Genomic DNA, 15,126 nt, shown 5'->3' on the forward strand with positions numbered 1-15,126 from the left:
ATAACATGGGCTGTCAATTATCTATTAATTATTTTATTCTCTTGCACAAAGTCAAAAGTGAACCCCAGTGTCTTCACATGGTCATTTTAGAGCAGGGGCGGTTACTGCAAATTTGAGTTGACATTTAGTTCACCTAACCCAGCTGCACTGAAGCAAATGGTAACCCTGCCAACATCCCAGCTGAAATTAGCTAAGAGAATGCAAAATGGATAGAGAAGGTGGTACATTGTTCAAATGTGTGGTTCAGTTACACCCAGTTACACCTCTGTCACTGAACCATTGTGGGAACTCCATCACAATATTTTTTTTCTAAAGTAAAGAGCAGGATTCAAACATTGATATTGGTATTTTCATGCCTGGTTGAGCTGCCATAGAGATATGTAGGTAGATAGATTACATGGTTATTATATATAGATAACCGATCGATGGTCATAGATAGGATAGATAACAAGGACAGATAACTCAGTTAAACAGATAGAATAGTATAAAGGTATTGAATAGGCAAATCTATTGGATATAAAATTGTAGCATGTCATAGAAGTATCATAGTACAGAAGAAAAACATTCTGCCCATTGTGACAGTCCAAATTCTTTAGTAGAACTATCTCATTAATCCCACTCCCCTGCTCTGCCTCCAATGCCTTTAACACATTTTGTTTCCAAGTCTGCATTAGCTTTTGAAAGTTACTACTACATCTATAGTTCCACCTCTGTTCATTCATGGCAACCAGGTACTTAAACAAAAACCAAATTACATCTCATCTGCCATCCTCTTAAATCTGTGTCACCTGGTTTTACATTGTGTATTTATCGTTTTTTTTCATGTATGGAATGATCTGTCTGGACTGTGTGCAGAACAATACTTTTCACTGTACCTCGGTACACGTGACAATAAATCTAAATCTAATGGTTATATATTGTCAGTGGAAGCAGTTTCCTCTCATTTACTCTATCAAAGCCTTTCATAATTTTGCACACCTTCATTAAAACCGCCCTTAACCTATCTGTTCTTGGAAGAACAATCCCAACTGTTCCAGTCTCTCCACATAACCACAGTTCCAATTCCCTGGTGCCATTCTGCTTAACCCCCCTGCTCCTCTCTGACTCCTTGATATTTGCCCCAGAGCACGCTTCCAGAACTGGACTCCAATAGAGGGCTAACCAGTGATTTATAAAGGTTGAGCAGAACTTTTTTTTTTCACTTTTAATAAACAGATTGACAGACAAACAAATCGATGATCCAGCCAGCCTAACCATTTTGTTTTATCATTACCAGCCGAGTGTTTCATGCATGACCATTCTGCAAAATCTTCTCAATCGACAGAAAGAACCGGGATCCTATCCATTAAGGACAGTAAAGATACTTGGAGTAGACACTGATCCTCGCAATGCATGTTTCCTGTAAGCAGCCTTGACAAGCTTCAATTGCTTCTCATTAAAAGTGCGTCGACTTTGAAACACTATTGCTTTAAACTGGGAAGCGATATTAAATTTATTTTATTATTTTTTTTTAAAACTTTCTTTTTCCACAAAAGACCTGTCCTGGCACGATTTGCTTCCATGAGCATCACTTAAATCCCACAGCATGCATGTCACAACAGCTTCAATTATAAGCCTCTGATGGCTGCTGCGGCCACTGCGTGCGGCTTTTGGTTCATTAAATTTTGCAGCTGAACAAGCTCCCCTCTTCCCCCCTCCCATTTCAGCTTTTAGTCTTGCTTTCCAATGAATCATTGCTGGACCCGACATCCTCGATGCTCTGCACCTGCTCACAGCTATTAGTGAAGTCACTGAAATGGTAAATAAAAGGCGGTGAGTGCGGGAGTTGTGGTGGCGCTTTCCCTGTGCTCCCCTCAATCTGAGGCAGCTCATCCCTTGCATCCCTCACTCTCTGTCTCTCTCATTCAGCAAAGGCAAAACCTTTTCAATCACCAAATCTTCCGCAGTAAATTTCTCAAATTAGACCAGGCACCCAGTCATATTAATCCTGCAATGTTTTTTTAGGTGCAGGGAAAGCGTGTCCCTGCCAGATGTGCCTACAGTCCCAGTTATGCCACGGAGCGCATAATAATAAAAGGAAAAATAAATGGCCCATTGTTTGCTTATTTTCGCATAGCTTTTTGGCAAATGCTTATCACCATTTTAAACCTCTTGAAATTGAGGTTCTGTCCCTTCTTCATCATGACATTTCTTCCCCCACAGAGTGGTGAGCCAGTGGAATTCGTTACCACACAAAGTAGTTGAGGCTAATACATTATGGGTATGTTCGGCGATCAGGCGGATAATGAATTTCCACGCCGAAATCGGGGCCAGCGCCAGTTTGACGCCGGCCCGCCATGCTCCGACCCACCAAGCTGCCGGCATCATGATGCATGCCGCGCGCCATATCAACGCCGTTGGCGCGTCAGCCCACCCACGATTCTTCAACCCCCGATGGGCTGAGTTTGCAACGGCGCAAGCCATATGCCGCATTCCCAACCATGCAGGAACCAGGTGTGGCAGCTGTGGACTGTGTCCAGCGCCGCCACACTTGTCCGGGATCTGTGCCGCTGGCCGGCGTGGCTTCTGCAAGGGCAGGGGGAATGGTGGGGGTAGCCAGGGGTTGAGCTATGGAGTCACGGTTGGCAGGTTGGGGATCACACATGTCCGGCACCATACTGTAGGGGGAAACCAGTGCAGGTCATCAACCGTGCGCATGCGCGGCATGGGACCCGGCCATTCTACAGCCGCTTTTGGCGTGGGTGGCTGAAGTTTCAGCCGGCGCCGGTGCTAGCCCCTCACCGGTACCGGAATTGGTGAGGGCTTCACACTGACATTTAGGTTGTGAAAGACCACACATACTCCGCTGGCATCAGTACTGTCTCCCAAACAGAGAATCCAACCTTATATGTTTTCAGGAAGCAATTAGATATTGCATTTATGGCGAAGGGGATGAAAGGATATGGGGGAAAAGCGGGATTAGGCGAGAGTTCGATGATCAGCCATCATCATAATGAACAGCAGAGCAGGCTCAAAGGGCCGAATGGCCTCCACCTGCTCCTATTTTCTCTGAAGATATATTCAGCGAAGCCTTTTCTATTCAGATCTATTTGTGATGTAAGTTGAAGCTGAACAGTCACCAAGTCAAAAAGAAAAGTCAGAATTTTTTAAAAAGCAGGAAAAAAGGTCACGGTGGCTTGGGTTCCGATCTTTTATTTTGCTACCAGTGAACATTTCTGAAAATATCTTTGTAAGCCTCAGCAATGGGGTTTGTTTTTAATCAAGTACCCCAATGCTGATTTCCTCTCCCGCAACAGCTACTCAACTGTAACAATCATCACTCGGATTGTGCTAAGCAGACTGCACAGATAGGAATTAATCTCAGAACTTTTTTTCAGGCTTGGATCACCAATATGTTGGGGGCTCTGACACTTTTTGTTTTCAGTGTCTTTTTTTTTGCTGCCGATGTTATGGCAGAAATGTAGGAATGTAGAAAATTGTCAAATATTCACCAGTGTCAGGTTATTGTATGAATCATTGAGTACAGGTGTTTGTTTTGCTTTCCGATTTGTTTAATTTCAGATTTCCAGCGCCCACAGTATCTTGCTTTTATTGTGAACCGGTGATATACTGGTGTACACATTTCAGGAGGGTCCATGGTCTGTGTGAGAATAACCAATTTCTGTTGGAGCAGCAATGGCGCCACTTTTGACTCCAGATCTCCTGGATGGCTGGATAAACATCAGCCACGGGTTTCCCTATCCTATATACATGTAGATATATACAGGTGAAAACAGAGTCAGACATTGCAACCTCATGGTCAAATAACCAGTTGACATTCACTGCCTGGGGGCATTAAGTGGAACATAGGAACAGGAGTGGGCCATTCAGTCCCTTGGGCCTGCTCGAGATCGTGACTGATCTGTGCCCTAACTCCATAAACCTGCCTTTAGCCCATATCCCTGAATATTTTTGCTCAAGAAAAATGTATTCATCTCAGATTTAAAATTAACACCCCATCTAGCATCAATTGCAGTTTGTGGAAGAGAGTCCCAAACTTCTACCACCTTTAGTGTGTAGATGTACCTTCCAACATCTCTCCTGTATGGTCTGGCCCTATTTGTTAGACTATGCACCCCCCTAGTTCTAGAATCTCAAGATGAGGATTCAATTCTCCAAGACGCTGTGATCCCCGCCATTGCGGTTAAAATGTCAGCAAGGAGAGCCTGAGCAGTGGAAGGCCTGCCGCCACGCTGTCATCGGACCAGGGGTGGGATATTTGTCCCTCTGGAATAGGAAGTGCCGCCTCAGGGAGCTGGCAGCCAATCAGAGCCTGGAAAGCTCTTGCCAGCCAGGAGCATGTCCACTGCCGAGACTGCACTCTGGTCAATGAGGAGGCAAGCTGATCTGCGCTTTCTCAATGTTTAGGGATCAGTGAAGAGGGTGGAAGCTGATGTTGAGAGACCATTGGGGAACGAAACCTGTGGGTTAAGGCTGTGGGTTACACCCAGAGTGGGCCCTTCTATGGGCTCTTTAAGTATGGACTCCCACCCACCACCAGCGGATACAAGGAAATTCCAGGATGGGCAATGCCCAAGGAATTCAATTGTTTCACTGGCAGTCATGCCATCCCTGCCGCTAGTAAAACTGCTGTGAAGACAGGGACTGATGGGTAAACTAGTGGGCAGGCTGTCCATTGAATTTAAAGAACCGCCCACCTGTAAACCAGCAGCAAGGGTAGGGGCTGCTTTAAATCTAGCTCAGAATCTTAAGGAGGCTCTGGAGGGCCACCAATGCCAGTGGAACTAGCTTCAATGTGAGTTACTGCCTTGTTCAGGAGAAGAGATGAAAGAGAGAGGGCGAGGAAACAGAAAGACCTTGAAGCTTTATTTTCAGGCTGCATTTTAACTATTTTCTACTGGGCTTGTCTTCCCTTGAGTATAGCAAATTAATAGGTAATTTGCTGAGATGTTTTAGATAATTAAAGGCTTTGACTGGATAGGTAGAGATAAATTGTTCTGGGGGGAATGCAGAACAAGAGGGCATAACCTTAAAGGTAGAACTAGAATGTTCGAACTGGGATGTTCAGTGATGATGGTAGGAAGCACTTCTTCCCACAAAGAACATGGAAATCTGGAACTCTCTTCAGTGAAAGATTTTTGAATCTAGGTCAATTGAAAACTTAAAACTGAGGTGGTGATATTTTTGTCAGGTAAATATATTAGGGGATCGAGTGCAAAGGCTGGTAAATGGAATTGAAGTGCAGATCATCCATGATCTAACTGAATGATAGAACAGACTTGAGGGGCTGAATGGTCCATTCCTGTTTCTATATTCCTCCCTCTGTTCCCATTGCTGAATACTATTCAGCTTACGGATTTCTCTGATGAGATTTGGAGATGTACTTTCACTCAAAAAAGAACCTGTCATTTTACAAACCTGCATTTCTTTAAAGGAATGTTGTTATCTCTGCAACATATATCCAGATGTTTTGATATTTAATAAAAATCTTTATTAGTGTCACAAGTAGGCTTGCAGTAACACTGCAATGAAGTTACTGTGAAAATCCCCTCGTCGCCATACTACGGCACCTGTTCAGGCACACTGAGGAGAATTCAGAATGTCCAATTCACATAACAGCACGTCTTTCGGGATTTGTGGGAGGAAACCGGAACAGCCGGGGCATAATCACGGAGAAGACAATATCAGCCCACCAATAAATGTTCATTTTTTTTTCTAAACATAGATTATTCTAATTTTAGAACTACAATAAAATACAAATATATTAGTTTGTACTTCTCCACCAATCCCACCTCCCCACCCCCAATGGCAAAGTGTGTAAAGTTTTTAGAAGACATGATGCTGAATCATTCTTGATCCGAAAGATCCAAAGTAAATTTCAGTATTACTGGGTTAAGGAAGAGAAAGGATCAGTCAAAGCTCCCATTGGCCTCTGTATAAATAAAGTATAAATAACTAAAACAAGTAGGGGTTGGTTTAGCACACTCGGCTAAATAGCTGGCTTATAATGCAGAACAAGGCAGCAGCGCGGGTTCAATTGCTGTACTGGCCTCCCCGAACAGGCACTGGAATGTGGCGATGAGGGGCATTTTCACAGTAACTTCACTGAAGCCTACTTGTGACAATAAGGGATTCTTATTATGAAGTATAATACGTTGTCCTATGGGAATGTACAAAGGTTCCTTAGGCAGCACCTACCAAATCCATGACCAGCACCATCTAAAAGGACAAGGGAAGAAAATACATTAGAACACCATCCCTGGAAATTCCTCTGCAAGTCACTCACCATCCTGACTTGGAAACATATTGCCATTTCTTCATCGTCGCTGGGCCAAAATCCCTCCCGAATAGCAAAGTGGGTGCATCCACATCTTAGGGACTGCAGCAGTTCAGGAAGGCAGCTCACCACCACCTTCTCAAGGGTAATTAAGAATTGACAAAAAATGCTGGCCCAGCCAGCAATGCCCAAATCCACAAAATCTACTACTTTTTGTAGCAAGATTAATAAGAATAAAACTGGATGGACCATCCAGCATTTACCGAGGCACCAAATTCGGACATAACAGAGGCACACCTAGACCAGTTGAACCTGTCAAGTCCACCTCACTAACACCTGATGGCAAAACATCTGCCAAAAATGGTAGAGCTCGACCACAGATTTGTCAATCAACATGCAGATATCGATATATTGCCAGAATCATACCTATTAACCAATGTTCCTGACTCCTCGATCACCATCCCTGGGTATGAGCCGTTACATTGGCAGGAGAGACCTACTAGAGCTAGTAGCTGGTAAGCAGTTAGAAGGAAGTGACCCTTTGAATTTTCAATGTTGACTCTAACATAGGGGGCATGAGGGCTCTGGGGGGAGGGGGGGGGGCTGGATGTAGGAGATAGAAATTGAGATGAGGGCACAATGGACACCCTTTGAATTTACTTTTTAAAATGTCTCCTCCTGCAGACTAGGATTCATAACTACTCTGAGGTGCTGTGAACAACGCTTTAAAAGTCCTGCCCAACTGTATGAAAATTGCAGAGGTACCAATTATTGGGATAATGTTGGTTACATAACGGGCTGGGTTCTCCGATTTTCAGAATATGTCCTGACGCCGGCGTGGGAACAGTGTCATTTTATGACTGAAAAATCAGTGCAAAATGGCCACCGATCCTTTGTTTGGTAGGGGGTTAGCTGGCAGGCAGTATGGAGCACCCAGCTCTAGCTGCCGATATGGCCGGGAACTTTCCGGGCCCGTGGCAGTGCATACCCATGTGCAACATGGGACCAGCGACGCATGGACACGGCCTGCCAAATAGTGATCCCCTTTGGCCAGGCTTGCGACCCCCGGATCACCCCCCCCAACAGTACCCCCAACCCCTGCCAAAGTCCCCCCTGCCAGCGGATCGTCTGTCCCCCGACTATGGTGGCGCTGGGCTGAGTCCACAGCCGCCGCGCCGAGTTCCCGACAAAAAATAGCATGCGAGACCATGCCGTCGGGAACTCAGCTGGTGGAGAGCCGAGCATTGGGGGGGGGGGGGCTCAGGCAATGTCCTGAGGCTGTCAATATGGCGCACAGCATTGGAGGGGGCGGCACATCGCGAAAGCTGCCCCTCCCCTGATTTAGTCGGAAACAGGGATTCTCTGGCCGATAGCCGAACGCGGTTTCGATGTTGGTGACCGGAGAATCCTGCCCAAAATGTTTTCGTTCATTTGAAGTTCATTCAGTAAATTTGGTTATTTTGGTTTACAGGTGGCCACAGGGATCTTAACAGAGTGCAGAAAAGAGAAAAACAATGTTAAATGAGAGTTTAGGAAAAGATAACAGAGAGGCATACAGAGCCTAGCTAAACACCTTTGTATACTGTTGCATACCATAGTCATGGGACCTCTGACGGCATCATTTGTAAACAAACGTTTTAGGGCAGTCGACATTTTACACAATGCTAAATAGAATTCCCCCGCTCCTCTGCGGGGCAGCCCGTACTCCTCGAGAACAAGGGGAAGATAATCATTCCCACCTTGTAAGGCAACCATATACAGGCGTATAATATCCGTGCGGGATATTATAATGGGCAAACAAAGTTCACTGGAAATAATTCTGTGAAGGTGAAGTATAAGTGACATAATAGTTTGGTGTGACATATTCGGAATAGGGTTTTAATATCTGACTATGGGTCATTAATAGGTAATTAATGCTGCACAATATAAGATGGAAGGGATCAATGTCACCTTAACTCACTAGTAGGGAGGACAATGTAATTAAAGAAGCTTCTCTGAGCATCAGTATAATGTCATTCATTTGAAAGGGACATTCAGTCACCAATCAGAGCTGCTATTAAAGTTTTCATCACCATGGGCCCGATTCTAACACATTCAAAACCCACCATTTGCACAGAGTTAAAGTCAGGCCTCAGAGAATTATACAGCACAATAAGAGGCCATTCCACTTATTCTTTGAAAGAGCTGTATCTTTATTCACACTCCCTGTTTCCTGTTTTTCTTTCCCTTGGCCCTGCATGTTTTCCTTTAAGTATCTTTACTTTTAATTTCTCTGCATTACTGCCCACTGTGCACATCCCGGCCCCCAACCCCATCACTTCTAATTTTTTCCCCACCTGTTGTGAAGATGTTGACTCCAGTTGGTACAAAGTTCCACAGGTACAATCGCCCTTCTAGTACCTCACCGAAGGTGAAGAAAAATGATGCCAGGTAAACTTTAATTCTGTGGAACAGAGAAATACGCCTAATGACATGGAATCTTCACTGAGGAGCCTATCGGCCAAGCTCTAATTTTAAGGTTGTGCTCTCTTGTTGTGGTTTCCCACACCAGTCATGCTTGACCTCATCCTCACCAACCTCCATGCCACAGATGCATCTGTCCATGACAGTATTGGTGGGAGTGACCACCGCACAGTCCTGGTGGATGCAAAATTCAGTTTTCACATTGAGGACACCCTCCATCGTGTTGTGTGGCTCTACCACCATGCTAAACGGGATAGACGGCAAACAGTTCTGGCAACTCAAGACTGGGCATCCATGAGGCGCTGTGGGCCATTAGCAGCAGCAGAATTGTACTCAACCGAAATCTGTAACCTCTTAACCTAACATATCCCACACTGTACCATTACCACCAAGCCAGGGGATCAACCCTGGTTCAATGAAGAGTGCAGGAGGGCTTGCCATGGGCAACACCAGGCATACCTAAAAATGAGGTGCCAACCTGGTGAAGCGACAACACAGGACTATTTGTGTGCCAAACAGCATAAGCAGCAAGTAATAGACAGAACTATGCAATTCCACAACCAATGGTTCAGATTTAAGCTGTGTAGTGTTGCCATATCCAGTCATGAATGGTGGTGGGCAATTGAGCAACTCACTAGAGGAATAGGCTCCAGAAATATCCCCATCCTCAATGATGGAGGAGCCCAACACATCAGTGCAAAAGACAAGAGTGAAGCATTCGCAATAATCTTCAGCGAGAAGTACTGAGTTGATGATCCATCTTGGCTTTCGCCAGAGGTCCCCGGCATCATAGATGTCAAGTCTTCAGCCAATACGATTCACTCCACATGATATCAAGACACAGCTGAAGGCATTGGATACTGCAAAATCTATCGGCCTTGACAATATTCCGGCAATACTACTGAATAATTGCACTCCAGAAATTGACACACCACTAGCCAAACTGTTTCAGTACAGCTACAATACTGATTTCTAACCTGTAATGTGGAAAATTGCCCAAATATATCCTGTATGCAGGAAATAGGACAAATCCAACCTGGTCAATTATCGCCCTATTAGTCTAATCTCGATCATCAGTAAAGTGATGGAAGGAGTCATCAACAATGCTATTGGGCAGCATTTACGCAGCAATAGCCTGCTCACTGATGCTTAATTTCAGTTCTGCCAGGGTCACTCAGCTCATTATTGCCCTGGGTCAAACATGAACCCATAGTTCCCATAGTTAGGGGGCCTCACGGTAGCATGGTGGTTAGCATCAATGCTTCACAGCTCCAGGGTCCCAGGTTCGATTCCCGGCTGGGTCACTGTCTGTGTGGAGTCTGCACGTCCTCCCCGTGTGTGCGTGGGTTTCCTCCGGGTGCTCCGGTTTCCTCCCACAGTCCAAAGATGTGCGGGTTAGGTGGATTGGCCATGCTAAATTGCCCATAGTGTAAGGTTAATGGGGGGATTGTTGGGTTACGGGTATACAGGTTACGTGGGTTTAAGTAGGGTGATCATTGCTCGGCACAACATCGAGGGCCGAAGGGCCTGTTCTGTGCTGTACTGTTCTATGTTCTATGTTCTATGAACGAATGAGCTGAACAGACTGCCCATGACATCAAGGCAACATTTGACTGAGTATGGCATCAAGGGCCCTAGCAAAACTGGAGTCATTGGGAATCAGACGTAAAATCTTCTGCTGGCTGGAGTCATACCTAGCACAAAGGAAGATGGTTGTGGTGGTTGGAGGTCAGTCATCTCAGTCTCAGGACATCACAGCAGGAGTTCGTCAGGGTAGTGACCTAGGACGAACCATCTTAACTGCTTCATCAATGACCTTCTTTCCATCATCAGGTCAGAAGTGCTGATGATTGCACCATTTCAGCACTATCTGTGACTCGCCAGATACTGCAGAAATCCATGTCCAAATGCAGAAAGAACTGGACAACATCTAGGCTTGGGCTGACAAGTGGCATGTAACGTCCATGCCATACAAGTACCAGACAAGTGCCATCTCAAACAGGAGTAAATCTAACCATCATGTCTTGACATTCAATGGCATTACCATCGCTGAACCTCCTGCTGTCAACTTCTGGGGGTTACCATTGACTAGAAACTAAATGGACTAGTCATATAAATACTGTGGTTACAAGAACAGGTCAGAGGCTGGGAATCATGTGACAATATTCCCAAAAGCCTGTCCGCCATCTACAGGGCACAAGTCAGAAATGTGCTGGAATACTCCCCCATTTGTGTGGATGACTGCTAGCTGCAACAACACTGAAGAAGCTTAATACCATTTAGGCAGCACGGTAGCATTGTGGATAGCACAATCGCTTCACAGCTCCAGGGTCCCAGGTTCGATTCCGGCTTGGGTCACTGTCTGTGCGGAGTCTGCACATCCTCCCCGTGTGTGCGTGGGTTTCCTCCGGGTGCTCCGGTTTCCTCCCACAGTCCAAAGATGTGCAGGTTAGGTGGATCGGCCATGATAAATTGCCCTTAGTGTCCAAAATTGCCCTTAGTGTTGGGTGGGGTTACTGGGTTATGGGGATGGAGATAGGGTGGAGGTGTTAACCTTGGGTGGGGTGCTGTTTCCAGGAGCCGGTGCAGACTAGATAGGCCGAATGACCTCCTCTGCACTGTAAATTCTATGATCTAAGACAAAGCAGCCCACTTGATTGATTACCCCTTCCACAAACATTCAATTCCTCCACCTCCGATGAAAAGAGGCAGCCACGCGTAACATTTACAAGATGCACTGCGGTAACCCAACAAGGTCCATTAAGCAGCACCTTTCAAGCCCATGCCTGCTACTATCTAGAACGACAAGGGGAGAAGATACCACTTGGAAGTTCCTCTTTGTGGTAGCATGGCCCCTTTAAGGGGGTGGGATTTGCAGTCCATGCAATCCTCTTGGGACCAATTGCATGGCTGCATGAGAATCCCGACCAATAGAGAGAGAGCACGGGTCCTTGGGAGTGGCTGATCAGGAATTGTGGACCCCGCAGCTGGAGAGTCAAGATTTATCCAGTATTGCTCTGTGCCTCTATATGGTTGCCTTCACCAACTGTTAATAAACCCCGTTTAATTGTTACTGGAAGTCTACAGAGTATTGTCTCAAGCCACCTCATTGGCGACAAGGCAAACAATTTGACTGTTAGTCTTCAGCAATTCAGGATTTGAAGGAGGGAAGGAAGAAACCGCCAAAGACAGAGGAGAATTGGGAACCTTTGGGTATATATAGGTACGATAAACGCACTATTAACCAGATTGCCTGGATGGATAAGTATCAGATTCCCCGAATACTCCAATTACTGTGCAAACAACAACATTGGCAATGGAAGGAGCAGCAAAAGGAAGCTTTGCCCTCGGTAAAACAAGCTCTGTAATCTTCAAACTTCTTAGTTCATTTTGAGCTGGGAAAGCCAAACTTCTTAGTTCATTTTGAGCTGGGAAAGCCAATTGTTCTCGCATGCGATGCCTTGCTATACGGGATTGGGGCTGTTCTGTTCCAGAATATGGACAATGGATCAAACAGCTAATTGCCTTTGCCTCAAGGACCCTCTCAGAAGCAGAGCAAAATTACAGCCAAATAGAAAAGGAAGCTCATTCCAAATAGCTATCCATACAAGATGATTTCCAATGCTTTGTTCAGACATATGACGCGGGATTCTCCGCAATCGGCGCGATAGCCTGACGCCGGCATCAAAAATGGCGCGAACCGTTCCGGCATCAGGCCAACCGGACGTGGCGGAATTCACCGCACTTCCGGGGAATAGGGGGCGCCGGAGGGGTTGGCGCCGTGCCAGCCGGCGCCGAAGGGACTGCGCGAGTCTACACATGCGCCAAAGGGCCGGCGTGACACCGCGCATGTGCTGAAATGCCGGCATATTCTGGTGCATGCGCGGGGGGGGTGTCTTCTTCGCGCCGGCCATGGCGGAGCCCTACAGGGGCCGGCACAGAAGGAAAAAGCACCCCCACGGCACAGGTCCGCCCGCAGATCGATGGGCCCCGATCGTGGGCCCCCGGGTTTGGATCCCCCCCCTGCCTCCCGAGGACCACCCCAGCTGACCTACCTGCCAGGTCTTGCTGTGTGGGACCACTCCACGCCGGCGGACTGGCCAGAAACCGACGGCCTCTCGGCCCATTGGGGCCCGGAGAATTGCCAGGGGGGGGGCACTGCCAACGCCCCCCGACCAATGTGGCATGAACCCCGCCCAGAAACCGGCGCCAGAGAATACGGCAGCCGGTCGCGGGGCAGGATTGGCACCGCCCCCTGAGGATTCTCCGACCCCCCCCCCCCCCCCCCCCCCCCCCCGCCCACGGAATTTGGCATACCAAGAGAGCCCCATATTATCCCACCCCCAACGGGCTCGCAGAAAAGACTGTACAGACTTTTTAAAATGCTATGAGGAAGCCATGGCTATATATAGTTGCCTTTGCTTACTGATAATAAACCCCTTGTAGTTGTTACTGGAATTTCCAGGGTATTGTCTCGAGCCACCATTCCCTCCATGACGCTCACCATCCTGCCTTAGAAATATATCGCCATTCCTTCACTGTCCTGGAACTCCCTCCCTAACAGCACTGTAGGCATACCTACATCTCCGGGACTGCAGCAGTTGGAGAAGGCAGCTCGCATCCCATGAACGAATAAAGCAGTATAAAAAAATGTGCCAAATGATTTGGGTGTTCAGGTACACAAAACACTGGAAGCAAGCGGACAGATACAAAAAAGCAATCAAAAATGCAAATGGGAGTGTTCTTTATTCATGTATGGGATGTGGGCGTCACTAGCTAGGCCAGCATTTATTGCCCATCCCTAGTTGCCCTCGAGAAGCTGGCTAGCCACCTTGAATGGTGACTAAAGGAAAGGGGATTCGAAGGACAGTCATAGATGTATATATTCTGCACATAGAGAATTACAAAGAAGATACAATAACATCAGGTCCAACTAGTCTGTTTTGGTGTTTTCCCTCCAGGCAGGCAAATAATTCATACCACATTTACCCACCATGTTCCTATATCCCTTCAACTTCTTTTCCTTTACTCACCCATCCCAATTTAATCCTGAATGTTGACATAATTTCTATCCTGACCTTCAACCCTGGAAGTGTTTTCTGCAGCCTCACAACTTCCTGCGGAAATAATTTCCCCTGCCCTCTCTGCTTCAACCCTCACGCTTAATCTTGTTTCAGTGGCCCCCGTGGTCTTCAACCCCCAATGAGGCTGCTTCTACCGACTCATCTTTTAATCATGATAAACACTTCTCCCTGTAATTTGCAATGTTCAAACGAACAAAAAAAAAAGTTGATTTTCCAGTTCTAAAATTAACTGAAATTTAAATTTAATTTATTTCACATGGAAATTAGCCCCTCTCTGCCTGGTTTTTAATTAAATGGTAGTGCAAGCAAAATGAAAGCTCAGAAACCCCGTTTAATGAATCACACACCATGCATCCATCTCAAGCAGAGTTGGAAACAATTGATTTAATAGATAGTCACAATTAAGAAAGAGGCTATGTAAGGAATGATATTCCCGCATCAAGAAAAATGCAGAATGTCTGCTTTCTTCTGAAATTAATGACCCACTGCGAATATTACGTTCTCAGAAATTGGCAATTAAAGGCACGGTCTGGATCGTAGAGCGTGAGGCCATTCTGACAGGAATTATCTGACACTAAACCCAAGGAAGATAACTAGCCTGAAAATGTACCACATTCAAAGCCATTTTTTCCTGCACTTTTATTAGCAGATTGTTAATTATAGAGAAAAATTGGCACCCTTCATCCTCCTGTTTTTTTCATTCAGAATGACATTTCAGTCCTGCAGTGTGATTTTTTTTTCCCCAGTCACTTACAATCAGAACTCGCTCTCTCTCTAATTCAACTGCATATTTTTGCAAGCCTTGTGGCTGCATTCAAAATGAGAAGCCTCAGAGGGAGGCAGAGTGGCACTAAGCATTCTACCACAAAGCACCAGCTCGAACTTGCAAATTCTCTGCACCGCATGACATTGATTTCAGTCTTGGCCAAGCACTTCTTCCTACAGTGAGGGAGGGAAAATGAGTCACTGACAGGCTGCTCACACACACCTTCCATGAGGTACAACAAAGATCCGAGCGCAGACTGTCTCTCATCCAGAAACGGTAGGTGACATTTAAGAGACTAACGAATCAAAGGGTGGAGGGGGCATGGTGAGTCTGTCTGCACTACCTCACTTGCTGATTTTACAGAGTAAAAGAAAAATTAGGTGAAATGAATGATACATACACTCCACAAATGGTGGAGATGTGGCTAAGGGTACAGATAAAGATTAATACGTTCAATGCTAAAAATGGCGAACTATTGGAGAGAGCAATAATTGCAAAGGTAATATGATGTTGAATACATAGACAAAATAAAATGA

The sequence above is a fragment of the Scyliorhinus canicula genome, chromosome 10, assembly GCF_902713615.1.
Source record: "Scyliorhinus canicula chromosome 10, sScyCan1.1, whole genome shotgun sequence".
NCBI lineage: Eukaryota > Metazoa > Chordata > Chondrichthyes > Carcharhiniformes > Scyliorhinidae > Scyliorhinus > Scyliorhinus canicula.